Raw genomic sequence first — 14,168 nt, forward strand, 5'->3', positions numbered from 1 at the left:
AGAAAGAAAGAGTGGAATGAAAGAAAGAGAAAGAAAGGGAAAGAAAATGAAAGGGAAAGGAAGGAAGGAGGGGAGGGAAGAAAAGAAAAAGAAAGAAAGACAGAAAGAAAAAAAGACAGAAAAAGAAAGAAAGGAAGGAAAAGAAAGAAATAGAGAATGGAGGGAAAGAAAAGAAGATACAAAAGAATTAGAACAGCACCACAAACTATAGTAGAGAAGGTGGGTGCAAGGCCCCTAGAGAAACCACCCAGATATCACCATAGACAAAAAGCGAAAAAACAGAGGCAGTAATTCCAGTATTCCTGCAGCAAAATAAAGGACTTTAATAGCCCAGTGGCAATGTATCTGCTTGAAGAAGGTTCACTTGAACTGAAACGTTGCCACTGGGCTATTAAAGTCTTTTATTTTGCTGTGACTATGAGAGTGCTGCCTCTGTTTTATTGTTTTTTGTAGATGGACAGACAGACAGACAGACAGATAGATGTCACTGGATCATCTATGCCATAGTTTTATAAGGAGCCTCCAGTTCCCATTGCTTCAGTATTTGGGGGGTTAGGGTGGGTTCGCCCTTGGTTTACAATATTGCGATCGTATTAATTTTAATGTTTTTACACGATCCAAGAGTTATAGTCGCAGACGAGAATTTCCAATACTAAAGGATATAAATGCCCAAAAATTATTTTTACTATGCCGCACGTCTGTCAGTAATGGATACAGGTAATCAAGGGATTGATTACCTTTTATACCAACAAACTTACGATGGCAGAGATGTCCGCAGATGATGGGAGTGGATGCAGAGGAATGAAGGAAATGTCTACATTTTTCACATTACATGAACACACCAGAGCTGGTGGGATTCTCCATGGGCTGCAGCAGTCTCTCCGGCAGTGGAGGGGTGCAGGAACACATTCCGCTGCCACTGCTGCCCTTCCAGACAAAGTTGCCCCCTCACTGTAACCAGAGCCGGCCCTCAGTATGTGGAAGGCAGGGGAGACCAGGCAGAGTTCTCTCTTGGTTTCCTGGCACTCCCTAGTCTGATCTGGGCCGAGACCCATTTAAAACAACACGCCTTATGTGTGTGTGAGAGCGTGTGTCTGTAGGAAGGATTGTGGGGGGAAAGAGGAGAGAGAAAGAAAGGGAGGGAGAGCCATGGAGAAGGAAAAGAGATGGAGGGACCCATGCAACGAGGGACGAGAAGAGTGGAAGTGGGAAAATGGCTAAAAAGAAAGACAAAAAGGAACAATGTCTACATTCAGGGGGTAAAATAAATTGCATCAGGGCTACCAAGTCTCTTTCACTAGTAGCCCTGGCCGTGCCATCTGGGGCAGGGACCTATAGGACTTCTTTAATCTCCAGGGTCAGGTGCAGCTGCCATAGTTCAGCCCCTATTCTTCTGTGCTTGGTTGCGAAAGGTATCACAATTTTGCCCCCAGCCAGACACATTCTCATACACAAATCCATGATGGAAACAATCCCTTACATGCAGATTGTCACCATTGTGCCTATGTTAAAGGCTGTGTTCACACTGAGTTGTTTGAGGAGGATTTATAAGCAGATCCAATACAAAATCCTTTTCAAAAAAATGCTTGGAAAACTCTTCTTATTCATTTCCATGGGAAATCCACTTAGTTGTTCATCAGAGGGTTTTTTTTAGCATTGTTTTCATTAAGTGAGTTTTAAAATCACTTAATGCAAAAAAAAACCCCAAAGTGTATATCTCATACTGCTGTCCACCCTGTCTATCTGATCTGATACTGAAGAAATCTGGAGTGCTGATGTAAGAAGAGGCTGCTCACACTGCTGTCCACTCTGTCTATCTGATCTAATACTACAGGTATTAGGAGTGCTTTGGTAAGAAGAGGCTGCTCACACTGCTGTCCACCCTGTCTGTCTGATCTAATACTGCAGATATTAGTAGTGCTGAGGTAAGAAGAAGCTGCTCACACTGCTGTCCACCCTGTCTATCTGATCTAACAATGGAGATACCACAAGTGCTGAGGTAAGAAGAGGCTGCTCACACTGCTGTCCACCCTGTCTTTCTGATCTAATACTGAAGATACCAGGGATGCTTAGGTAGGAATAGGCTGCTTATACTGCTGTCCACCCTATCTGATCTAATACTGCAAATACCAGGGATGCTGATGTAAAAAAAAATGATGCTCTGCTCAGACTGTCCATCCTGTTTATATGATCTAATACTGAAGATAGCAGGAGAGCTGAGGTAAGGAGAAGATGCTCACACAGCTGTCATCCTGTCTATTTGATCTTACCAGGGATGTTGAGGTAAGAAGTGGCTGCTCACACTGCTGTCCAACCTGTCTATCTGATCCAATACTGGATATACCAGGGGTGCTGAGGTAAAAAAAAGGCTGCTCAGTCTGCTGTCCACCCTGTCTATCTGATCTAATAATAAAGATAACAGGGATGTTAAGGCAAGAAGAGGCTGCTCACAGGGCTATCCACCCTGTCTATCTAATATAATAATGGTGATACCAGGGATGTTGAGGTAAGAAGAGACTACTCACACTGCTGTCCACCCTGTCTATCTGATCTTTCCAGGGATGTTGAGGTAAGAAGAGGCTGCTCACACTGCTATCAATTCTGTTCTATCTGATCTAAAATTGAAAATACTAGGGGTGCTGAGGTAAAACGCTACTCCCACTGCTGTGCGCCATTTTTCTGATCTAATACTGAAGATAACAGGGTGCTAAGGTAATAGGAGGCTGCTCACCCTTGCTGTCCATCATGTGTTTTTGAACATTGAGTGGCTGCTGTGACCTAATACACTGATGAGCAAAAGGGTAACAATGTTTTGAATTTTTGACTTAAGCTTTATACCTCACTATCCAGTACCTCTTTGAGAGCGATACTAGCTTAATTTTAAACAAAGGAAAAAGGAGCTAATGGAGAGAGAAATTGAAGGAACTGTCAAGTTCGGTGGAGGAACCTGATGATATGGCCAAAGGCGTTGGATACTTGACCAGGATGGATGGTGTCTCAATGCTGAGCTATATGTGAGGATCCAACAAGATAAGTTACTTCGAATACTCAAGTACTAAAAACAAAAATGATTTGCTACATAAAGGTGTTTTGAAAATGTATTTCTAATGACATTTCTCTTACTTTTGTTTTCTTTTCCCAGAGAACCCCTTTAAAAGAAATCAGGCAAGAAGTTTGGTCACGGGGTATTGGACAGGTAGGAGAATCGGACGCTGGTGCGACAATCCTATATTCTTGCTGTACGTCTATGAGGACGTGGACTGCGCCAGTGTAACAAAAAGCTTATTATTTTCCTCTAACAAGTTGCAGATTCTTTGTTGTCGTTCGTATCTTCACAATCTTTACGTATTTATTCAGAAAATAAAGCTGCGGCCATTTTTCTTGATTACAGATTGAGTTTGCTAATTGCCGAGAGTTGTGTAAACAGAACGTGTCAGATGAAATGAATGTCTTTGTTTATAAAGAGACATGGCGGCCATGATATAATAACATTATTGTAACACAAGCCATAGGCCCAGCGACAATGTGACTGGAAGCAAAACAGTCTACGGCTAATGGAGCAAGATGGCTGCCCCATGGCACTTCGTTATGCGTGTGAACGGGGCTGACTAAGAGGAGAGATGTACAGGATGGGGCTGTATACAGGGGGCTGAAATGAGAAATATATTGCAGGGTAAGGCTGTATATACAGTGGACAGAAAGGAAAGATGTGCCTTTGTGCTGCAATCTAAGAGATGTACTACAGTATGGGGCTGTATACAGGAGGCTGAAATGAGAAATATATTGCAGGATAAGTGTTACGGTTGCTGTGGCTCTGGAGACTATGTCCAGATTTCTTGCTACTGCACATGTGCAAGCGCTGGAGACGACGTCCTATCTTGGAGCCATTGCACATGTGCGGGTGACATCATCGCTGACACGTGGTCACATGTCTCTGACACCTTCTAAGCTGATTGGCCGCTGGTCATGTGCTTGTGACACGTGGTCACATGTCTCTGACACCTTCTATGCCGATTGGTCGCTGGTCATGTGCTTATGACGCTTTGCTCGGTGATAGGCCAGCGTGACGTCATTCCTGTCGTTCTGGCAGCGGATTGGCTCTGGTGTCCTCCATCTTAGATGAGGCACAGAGTCTATATAAGACCCTGACGCACGCCACCCGGCGCTCAGTCCTCTTGGTTCATGCATGAGAGTAGACGCCCTGTGCACGTTCCTCTAGGCATCTCTCTGTCTATGCAAGGTGAGCGCTACCGGCAGGGTAGCGTTCTTATACCTTACAGCTTCGGCTGCGGTCCGTATCCTTACATCTTAGTGGAGTGGACATAGGCAGGTGCCTGAGGCACATGGTCCGGCTGGGCCTTGTGATTCTACTCGTAGGTGGACGTTGCCGCTAGGGTAACGTTCCTTATACTGCGTCTGGCAGTTCGTATCCTCGCACACTAGGGGAGCGAACATAGGTAGGAGCTTGGACAGCAGCATAAGCCGCACAATCTCTTTTGCACCACTAGTGGAGCGGACCCAGGCAGGTGCCATATCTAGTGGTTCGTGTCCTCGCACACTAGTGGAGCGGTCGCAGGTAGGAGCTTTGTGCGGCTTACGCTGCTGTCCGTCTCCTGGCACCGCTAGAGCAGGGTTCCCCAACTCCAGTCCTCAAGGCCCACCAACAGTGCATGTTTTCAGGATTTCCTTAGCATTGCACTGCTGTTGGAACCAGCACCTGGGCAGGTAATTACATTAACACCTGTGCAATACTAAGGAAATCCCAAAAACCTGCACTGTTGGTGGGCCTTGAGGACTGGAGTTGGGGACCTCTGCGCTAGAGGAATGGACCTAGGTAAGTGCCATTTCACACTCACTGCTTTGGTCTCTGTGACCATTAGCAGAGACCATACCACACACCCTCCAAGTAAGGGAGGAATTGCTTTATTTCCTAATTATATTCCTCTGTGAGTTTAACAGAGGTATTGCACTCTGCACTTGTGCTATTACTATTTACAGTGGCACACTTATATACCCCTTATCCTCTGCCATAGTCTGCAGCAGAGTCTTTGCACGGTGGACCCTGACTGTCTGATATTCCTTTGGGTTTTATTATCAGACAGCCCCCCGTAACAATAAGGCTGTATATACAGTGGACAGAAAGCAGCACAAAGGCACATCTTTCCTTTCTGTCCACTGTATATACAGCCTTATCCTGCAATATATTTCTCATTTCAGCCCCCTGTATATGTCGCGGGCGGGGAGGGGACGCTGCGCTCACCACGCTTGGGTCCGGCGCTGCTGCTGCTTCGCTTGCTGCTCGGTGGCTCGAGCGGTGGGCCGGATCTGAAGACTCGAGCGGCGCTCCTCGCCCGTGAGTGAAAAGGGGAATGGTTTTGGGGATTTATTGTCCGTGACGCCACCCACGGTTGTGGTGAGGTTGTGACACCACCGCTGCTCTGGACGGGGATCCCGGGAGCGATGACAGGGAGCAGCTTGGATGTTGTTTGTCCCCTCCATGGGTAGGGGGGTTGGTTGTCTCGGGGCCCGGTGAGGGAGGAATGGCAGGTGGGTTACGGGGCCTGGTGAGGTGCAGGGTCGCGGGGACAGCGCGGTGCCGCACGGCCCGGTGGTACTCACTCAGCCAATGACGAATGCAAAGTCTCCGGTAAAACAAACGGCTGGGTGGATGGGTCCCACAGAGGGCTGCGGTGGTTCTTCTCCCGGTAGGTTGGCGGTGACTGCCTTTCCCTGCACCTGTGTTATGTTCTCGGTTCTGGTGGCTTCCCACCGGTAACCCGCTCCCCAGCTTGGATGGATGCTGAGGGAGCCCCTTTTGCCCGCAGGCTCTGGCTCTGGGAACTGTAGCCTTGGCGGTGACTGTATTTCCCTTCACGGTTTGAGCGGTTGCCTTCAATCGGGTCTTGACTGCTGGGAAACCCCGGAGGTTCCCTTCGCTAACGGATTTGACCGGTTTTACGGCGACTCCAAGCCTGGTCGGGGTCCGTAGGCCCTGCCGAATGGTGCTGGCTTCTCTTCGCTCCCCGATCCGGTACCGGCGGGCCACCGCCCGTCCCCGGTCCTTACGGTTCACGTCAATCAGCCTCTCCTGCAGACGGTCACCACCGTCTGCCAACCTTGCTGTATGTGCCTGGGCCACGCACCCGGACACGGTCAGTCTGCTCCGCTACCACTTCACTCCTCAACTCCCCAAATTCAACTCCCTCCTCTCCCTTCCTTTTCCCACCTCCAGGATTGTGAACTCCTCGGTGGGTGGGGCCAACTGCCTGGCTCCACCCCCTGGTGTGGACATCAGCCCCTGGAGGGCGGCAACAAGGATTTTTGTCTGACCTTGATGTGCCTAGCCGGGGTGTGTTGTTGCAGTACCTGTGACGTCCTGGCTTGTCCAGGGCGCCACATTCTCCCTTAGTAAAATGCAGACCGTCCGCGGGCTGCCCGTCCATCACTGGTTTTATTTTTGTTAACTGCAAAAGAGTAAAAACACATTTAAAACACAAGCATTTTTTAGTCAAACTTCCCATAACGGGAGGCACATTCTTAAACGTTGCTAACGGTATATGTTTATTAAACGGTACGGCTTCCGCTCTTCTCCCACCCAAACAACCTGGCCCTGATGCTGCCCCTAAGAAGTGGGCAGCACCCCTTGACCCCAGTCCAGAATCAAGTTGCCCGAGCGGGTACGGTCTCTTTCAGGGGACCCGCGTCCATGGGGACCCCTGAACCCCCCATAGGATCGCCACCGGTTACGGTAGTGGCGGACCTGGGCCATCCCTTTCCTCCAGGCCCATCCTCCAAATCTGCCTGTCCGGAGGCGGTAACGGTTTAAGCCAACAATTATTTACATTCCACAAGTTTGTGGTTGCCCTGCAAGTTCTTGGGCTTGTCCGTAAGAAGTTTCTTACGCAACGGTTGCAGAAAGTCCCTACGGGGACTAGTTGCCGGCAACGGCCAGTTCAATCACGGTTCCAATCAGATAACTTCTTCGGTTGATTCAATCTTATCATTCAAACTTTTATCTATACTGGTGGTCCCAACGGGGACAACTTGCAGCGGGCCTCCGCTACCATCACTCTGATTCTTCCGCTGGGGTGGCCTCATCCTCTGCTACTAACATTTCGAACATGCAGTGACAGGCCTGTTGGGAGATGGGTGCCCGGTATCCATTTCCACCGGTGCGCGGGCTATAGAAAACCACCGGCCCTCCTTCGTAGCGGAGACGCTCGCTCGCCTTCTCGGACTCAGAGGTGGGCTCGGCACCGGAGTCATTATCATCTGTCCCTGCGCCAGGCGGGTTGCCGCCAGCTGCCACAGCCTCCGGGTTTCCGGCACTCAGCACGTCAGGTTCTACTGTTGTAGCACGGGGCAGCAGGTCAGGTCGGTCAACACTGAGGCGCCCCATGGGTAATGGCAGGGACGATACGAGGGCCGAGACCGTACCGGGCCCCCCAGCCGCAGTGGCCGGTCCTTGTAGGACATGGAGGCGTGGGTCACTCGCCGGCTCCGTCACGTCGGCTCCCATCTCATACATCGGGGCAGTCGGAACCAGCGTTTCCATCTCATTGGTCCACTGCTCCATCATGAGGTATATCTGATTCTGTTGGCGTTGGTTGAATTCAATTACTCTGGCCTTCATCCACGCCACGGTTCCTGGCACGGAACCTGGCGCGATCCCTGCCGGGGCCTCTGATACATCTTCGTTAAGGGGCCGCGGCCTCGGCGGCTCCCAGAGGAGTGGTTCAGGGCGGCCCCGAGCATCTACAGCCGGTCGACCCGCCGGGGCGGATTGGCAGAGTACCGCTACCGGTTGGGCGGGTAGCGGGCCTAGTGGCGGGGCGGCAGCGACTAACGCGGGTAGCGGGGGAGGCGGCAGGGTGAGCGGGTGCAGGCCGGGCCCCCCAGCAGCAGTGGCCGATCCCTCGGGAATACAGGGGCGTGTGTCCCTTACCCGCTCCTCCAAATCTTCCTCCACCTCGCGTCTCCGCATAGCAGCCCCTACGTCCGCCATGTCGGCCTCCCACTCCTCCAGGAGGAGCTGCATGCGGGCCTGCAGACGGTTACTCAGCGGGGCGGTCCGGTCCTTCACCCACGCCGCGGTGCCTGGCGCGGGGACTACGGGGTTGTTGGTTGGACTGTGCATCTCGGCAATGGTGCTTTCCAGGAACCCAGTAGATCGTAGAATCCTGGCGTCCCTGCCTTTCACAGCTGCGGCTTACATGCGGCCAGACGCCATCCGTCCCCCTTAGTCTTTTTCCGGCTCCTCCTCTACAGGGGCGGGGTTTCAGCTTTCGCGCCTCCACTGCTCGAGGAGACGCTCGAGCGGGACTTTTCGCGCCCAAAATGGCGGCTTCTTAATTTTCAGCCGGACACCTCCGGCGGTCAAAAGGCGCACCTCTACCAGACGGCAGAGCGGTAAGATCCTGTTTGTGACGCCAAGTTGTCGCGGGCGGGGAGGGGACGCTGCGCTCACCTTGCTGCTTCGCTTGCTGCTCGGTGGCTCGAGCGGTGGGCCGGATCCGGGGACTCGAGCGGCGCTCCTCGCCCGTGAGAGAAAAGGGGAATGGTTTTGGGGATTTATTGTCCGTGACGCCACCCACGGTTGTGGTGAGGTTGTGACACTACCGCTGCTCTGGACAGGGATCCCGGGAGCGATGACAAGGAGCAGCTTGGATGTTGTTTGTCCCCTCCCTGGGTAGGGGGGTTGGTTGTCCTGGGGCCCGGTGAGGGAGGAATGGCAGGTGGGTTACGGGGCCTGGTGAGGTGCAGGGTCGCGGGGGCAGCGCTGTGCCGCACGGCACGGTGGTACTCACTCAGCCAATGACGAATACAAAGTCTCCGGTAAAACAAACAGCTGGGTGGACGGGTCCCACAGACGGCTGCGGTGGTTCTTCTCCCGGTAGGTTGGCGGTGACTGCCTTTCCCTGCACCTGTGTTATGTTCTCGGTTCTGGTGGCTTCCCACCGGTAACCCGCTCCCCAGCTTGGATGGATGCTGAGGGAGCCCCTTTTGCCCGCAGGCTCTGGCCCTGGGAGCTCTAGCGCTGGCGGTGACTGTATTTCCCTTCACGGTTTGAGCGGTTGCCTTCAATCGGGTCTTGACTGCTGGGAAACCCCGGAGGTTCCCTTCGCTAACGGATTTGACCAGTTTTACGGCGACTCCAAGCCTGGTCGGGGTCCGTAAGCCCTGCCGAATGGTGCTGGCTTCTCTTCGCTCCCCGATCCGGTACCGGCGGGCCACCGCCCATCCTCGGTCCTTACGGTTCACGTCAATCAGCCTCTCCTGCAGACGGTCACCACCGTCTGCCAACCTTGCTGTATGTGCCTGGGCCACGCACCTGGACACGGTCAGTCTGCTCCGCTACCACTTCACTCCTCAACTCCCCAAACTCAACTCCCTCCTCTCCCTTCCTTTTCCCGCCTCCAGGACTGTGAACTCCTCGGTGGGTGGGGCCAACCGCCTGGCTCCACCCCCTGGTGTGGACATCAGCCCCTGGAGGGAGGCAACAAGGATTTTTATCTGACCTTGATGTGCCTAGCCGGAGTGTGGGGTGTGTTGTTGCAGTACCTGTGACGTCCTGGCTTGTCCAGGGCGCCACATATACAGTCCCATCCTGTACTACATCTCTTAGCAGCACAAAGGCACATCTTTCCTAACTAAGAGATGTACTACAGGATGAGGCTGTATACAGGGGGCTGCAATGAGAAATCGATTGCAGGATAAGGCTGTATATACAGTGGACAGAAAGGAAAAATATACTGTAGAGTAGACTGTATACATGGGGCTGAGAGAAGTGATATACTGTAAATGAGCTGTATATAGAGCGGACATCAAAGCATTATACTACAACATGAGCTGTGTACAGTTGTCCCCCGCTATATCGCGGTTACTGGGGTTGCTCGCTGCAGAGAATTCAGTGGTGTGAAACTGCAAATGCGGCTGTTTTGTTGCATACGATAGAGGATAATCTTCTACTGTATGCATCAACAGAACAGCATTTGCAGTTCATATCACTAATCTATCTGCAGCAGGCAACAAACACCGTTCTCCATTGCCGGACAATTGAGCTTTGCTAGAGCCAGCTAATATGATGTAAACCACACAAGCAGCTGTACTGATGTAGTTTGCAGAAGATAAAATCAGCCAGACAGGGTAGTGCACAGAAACATAATGTGAATTCAACGCTTAGATTAGATTGATAACTCAGGGGGGCTGGTTATACGCACAGAGAAAGGGGTCTACAGGACTGAAGAAAAGCAAATGCTGCTGGGAAATGTAGTTTTAGCAGATAAGAACAGCTATGCGGCGGTGGATGCACAAAGGGGCAGGTGTAGATGAAAAAAAGACAACGATAAAAGAAATAAAAATTATGTATATTATCAAAAAGTGTGAAAAATAATGTGGGAATAACCATTTATCTGATTTTAAGCAGATTCCTTCAACTCTAATAAGGATTATAGTCCACAAAGGAATCCTAAACTGCTGCAACCATCCTCATGTAATCAATCCCTCTTAGATAAGCCAGCAACAGATCCTACAACCACTGTCCCTTTTTCATGATGCGGCACATTCGGCACATTCTGGGAGAATCATCTGTCCGTCAACAACAAAGAGAGATACACAATGTCCAGAGGAAATTGGGCTTTTTGCAATGAGCCCTCCTACTCTTTTTCAAGAACAGTTGAAAGGCTGATAAGCCGATTACAGTAGATCACTCTTTATCTACCGAATTGAAGTGGCCACTTCACAGGTGATAAGAGCCCTGACAAAAGGCCTAAAGTCAACACTTGCCTGTTTACCCACCCTGCTCCTGTGCCGCCTTCATCCTATCTGATCTTTGCTGCTCTTTAATGTCCATCTGATTGAGATAAAAGGAATTTATTTGTATTGGTAAAGACTTTTTAATTGTGGCTATACACATTGGATGAATGTTGATTAAATATGATGGCAGTCTGAATGGAAGATCATCTAATGTGGATGGAGGTGTCCTGAAGCTCCCACCCATGGCAGATGTTGGAGGAAAGAAGGATTGGGCATGTTGGATTATAACATGCCTAATCATTTCCTACTCATGGGAGATAAGTCACCACTGGAGGTGTGGGGCTATGGATTACTCCCTTTTCCTTAAAGAGAGCACACGAATTCTCCACGGAGCCCAGTGTTCACGTGCATGGAGGCTGTTCAGTGAAGTAGCTATCTGACAAATGAGTATTTGGTGAACCCCTGTATTAAATTGCCCATACACATTAGATACTTGGTGACCATATGCCTTAGATGCTTGTGTAATGTCGGAGTCCCAATCCCTAATTACGCCGGTATGTCGGTGCTCTCCTTCCCCCCGTCCAGCAAGGACACCAACGCCATTATCTCATTGACTGCAAGCTTGCCCTTGCAGGTGTACTCTTGCTGTTTATGTGCGTCTCAGTCCCCTGCTCTCTTGCGTTACCACCCACATGTAGTGTGGTCCCTGGTTCTGCTGCTGCCCATGTGTGTTTCGGCACCTGGCTCATTTTGAGGTCCCTAGGCCCCATGACCTGTGCATGCCATATGGGTTCTCTGGTTACCAGCCTGGGGTGCCTTTAAGGGGCAGCGCACACCTTGAAAAAGGTGTCCCCAGCCTATCGTTGATAGGCACCAAGTTTTTAAGGCACCTTCCTCTGTTGGACGGGGCCTGAGCAACTCATTAGGTTTCTGCCTGTATCCAGCTCCAGTCCTGCCTGTAATCAGTTCTGTGCCTGCTGAGCTCCTGAACCGTGCAGTCTGTGTTCCTGTACCTGAGCTGTTCCGTGTTCCTGGTTCCAGTCATGCCTGTGTTCCTGAAGCCCATTCCTGTACCAGCCTGTATCCTGTATTCCTGAGCCTGAGTCCCAGTACCCGTCCTGCCTGGGGCTACATTCCTGTCATCCTGCTCTGCTCAGCTACCATAGTCCAGAACACTGCCCTGGGAGTGGCACCTGGTGCCTATGTGACGCCCTGGCAAAACCAGGTAGTCACAGATGACTGTACCCCCTCACCAAGGGTACAGGAATCTCCTCTTCCTTGGGAATTAACACCACACATCCCACACATAGGAACACCAGCCACAAATCCTAGTCGCCTCCACCATGACAGCCAGGACACACCAGTGGGCGGGAACAGGCGGATGAGAAAGCCCACCTAGGGGTCTTGAGGTGACAAGGGGTGGGAACCAGTCAGTCTAAGCCAGTCTAGAGTCGAGAGTCTAATTCTGAGCCTGAAGTGGAGTGGTAGAGTGATCAGTCGGTGTGACAAGAGCTGAAGTGCAGCGTGGTCAGGGTTGGAGCTCTTGGACCACGGGACGACCAACTAGATGGCAGACAGCATCGTAGGGCCACAGGCGATGGAGATCCGGTCGCGGGAGACCTGAAGTGGACCAGGGCAGGGTTGTAGCCCGCTGGTACCGACGACGGGAATCCGGTCCAGAGGCTGTGCACAGGCGGGATACCTGGACCCTAGGACGAGGCAAGCTTCAGGTCCCTTGTTAATTACCCAGCGGGATAAAGTACCAGGCCTTGTTTCTGAAGAGAGAAGCCCAGATAGAGCAAACCGGCAGCCCAACGTGGGGGATAGGGTGTCCGCCAAGAACCCATTAAATCCCACGGGTCAGAGTTTGTGGGCAACGGCTCCCTTTGCGTACAAAGCTGCAGGGGAGCGGATTTCTCTCGTTCCAAGAGGGTTTAATCAACACACAGCAAGACAAGTGCAGGAGGAAGGGTCCCTACCTTGCCAACCTGTGTGCGGGACCAGCACACCCCTCCAGAGGCAACCGGCATCCGGCCTTGGTTTACAATACAGACTCTGTGTTCTTCCTAATTGTGAGTACACCGGTGCCATCCGTTCCGACCTGCCGACGGCGCCCCAGCACTGCTACCTACCTGCACCCGGGCCCCGGGACTACACCTCCCCCTACCCGTGGAGGGGATACCACCTCGCTGCGCCCACACCATCGGTCCCAGACGCCAGCCCAGAGAGGCAACGGCGGTACCACCATCCCATTACCGCCATCCCATTACCACATATCCCCTGTAAAAACTCCCCTTTTTCACTGTTGCGAGGACGGGCGGTAGCACGAGCCCCGGGTGCAGTCACCACTCGAGCCCCAGACACGATCCCGGATCCGAGCGTCACTCTAGCAGCCCTGGTTGCCGCAGCGGAGGCGGCACGTGTCCGCGACACCTAACGGCAGCCAAGCCCAACCTCACCATCAAAGGCTCTGTTGAATAACCGGTAGTCACTTAGTCAAGCCCCTCCCACATCAAGGTAAGCCCGGACCCCCTGTGGTCTAGTGGGTTGTGGCGCCTGAAAAAACCCTGCAATTCTTGCATTTTGATTTTTTTTCTCTTTTTTTCTGATTTTGACAGTTTGAACACTCTAACCTTCTGTAATATAGGTGAATATTTTAAGGGTGAACCATCCGGCCATTTTCCTGGTTAGCAATGTATGAATAATCCTAATTCCAGAATTACTGCATCTTTTTTGGATGACAGCCGCCTCTTCTGCACCTCAGCCTGACTGTAAAGCCACCCACTTGTTTATGGAATCCATGTCTGGAATTTTTCTGCAGGTTTCACCATTCCCAGAAAGTCGGCTAGTTCAAGAACGCTTATGTTATACACATCCTGGAGTCAGGATTCAGAGACATGGTTTATTGAGTCACCAACCCAAGCAGGGAAATTTGCTGAAAGGTAAAGGAATGCAATGAAAAATGAGTTCAATGATAGAGGGAGCGGGGAGGGGGCCTGTGCCGTAGGTCAGATACGCTCCCTGTCTTTGTCGGAGTCATCCAGTAATGTAGAAGAACAAGCCATTTATCGAAAAAGGTAATACGGACCAGCAGAGGGTTTGGAGAGTAAACATTTGTGAAACCAAACTAACCCCAATATACTGACCTGGAGCATATGACCTCCTCCCGATGCCCTGATATATGTCTCCATTTGTGCAAGCAGCAGGTGCAAGGTCGTGTACTAGCGCATTACCGTAGTGGACCCCCTACGCAGAGAGCAATGTAATATCTTAAGAGTAAAAAATCAGTTGCTTTCTAGCCACCCATCTGCTCCAATAAAATAGTACTTGGCTTAATGGGGTTGTCTCAGGTTCATAAACAGGTTAAATTGCAAAGTGCTTTGAAAAATGAGAATGTTTGCAATGCATGCCTT

General features: G+C 51.2%; 1 long non-coding RNA gene across 1 annotated transcript in view; it reads right to left on the reverse strand.

Moving 5' to 3' along the window:
- The window catches only part of LOC142245500 (uncharacterized), a 271,128-nt gene that overhangs the window by 233,467 nt on the left and 23,493 nt on the right, over nt 1–14,168 (reverse strand). The gene's annotated exons all lie outside the window — the stretch shown is intronic.

Source organism: Anomaloglossus baeobatrachus, chromosome 7 (assembly GCF_048569485.1).
Source record: "Anomaloglossus baeobatrachus isolate aAnoBae1 chromosome 7, aAnoBae1.hap1, whole genome shotgun sequence".
In the NCBI taxonomy this organism is placed as follows: Eukaryota; Metazoa; Chordata; class Amphibia; order Anura; family Aromobatidae; genus Anomaloglossus; species Anomaloglossus baeobatrachus.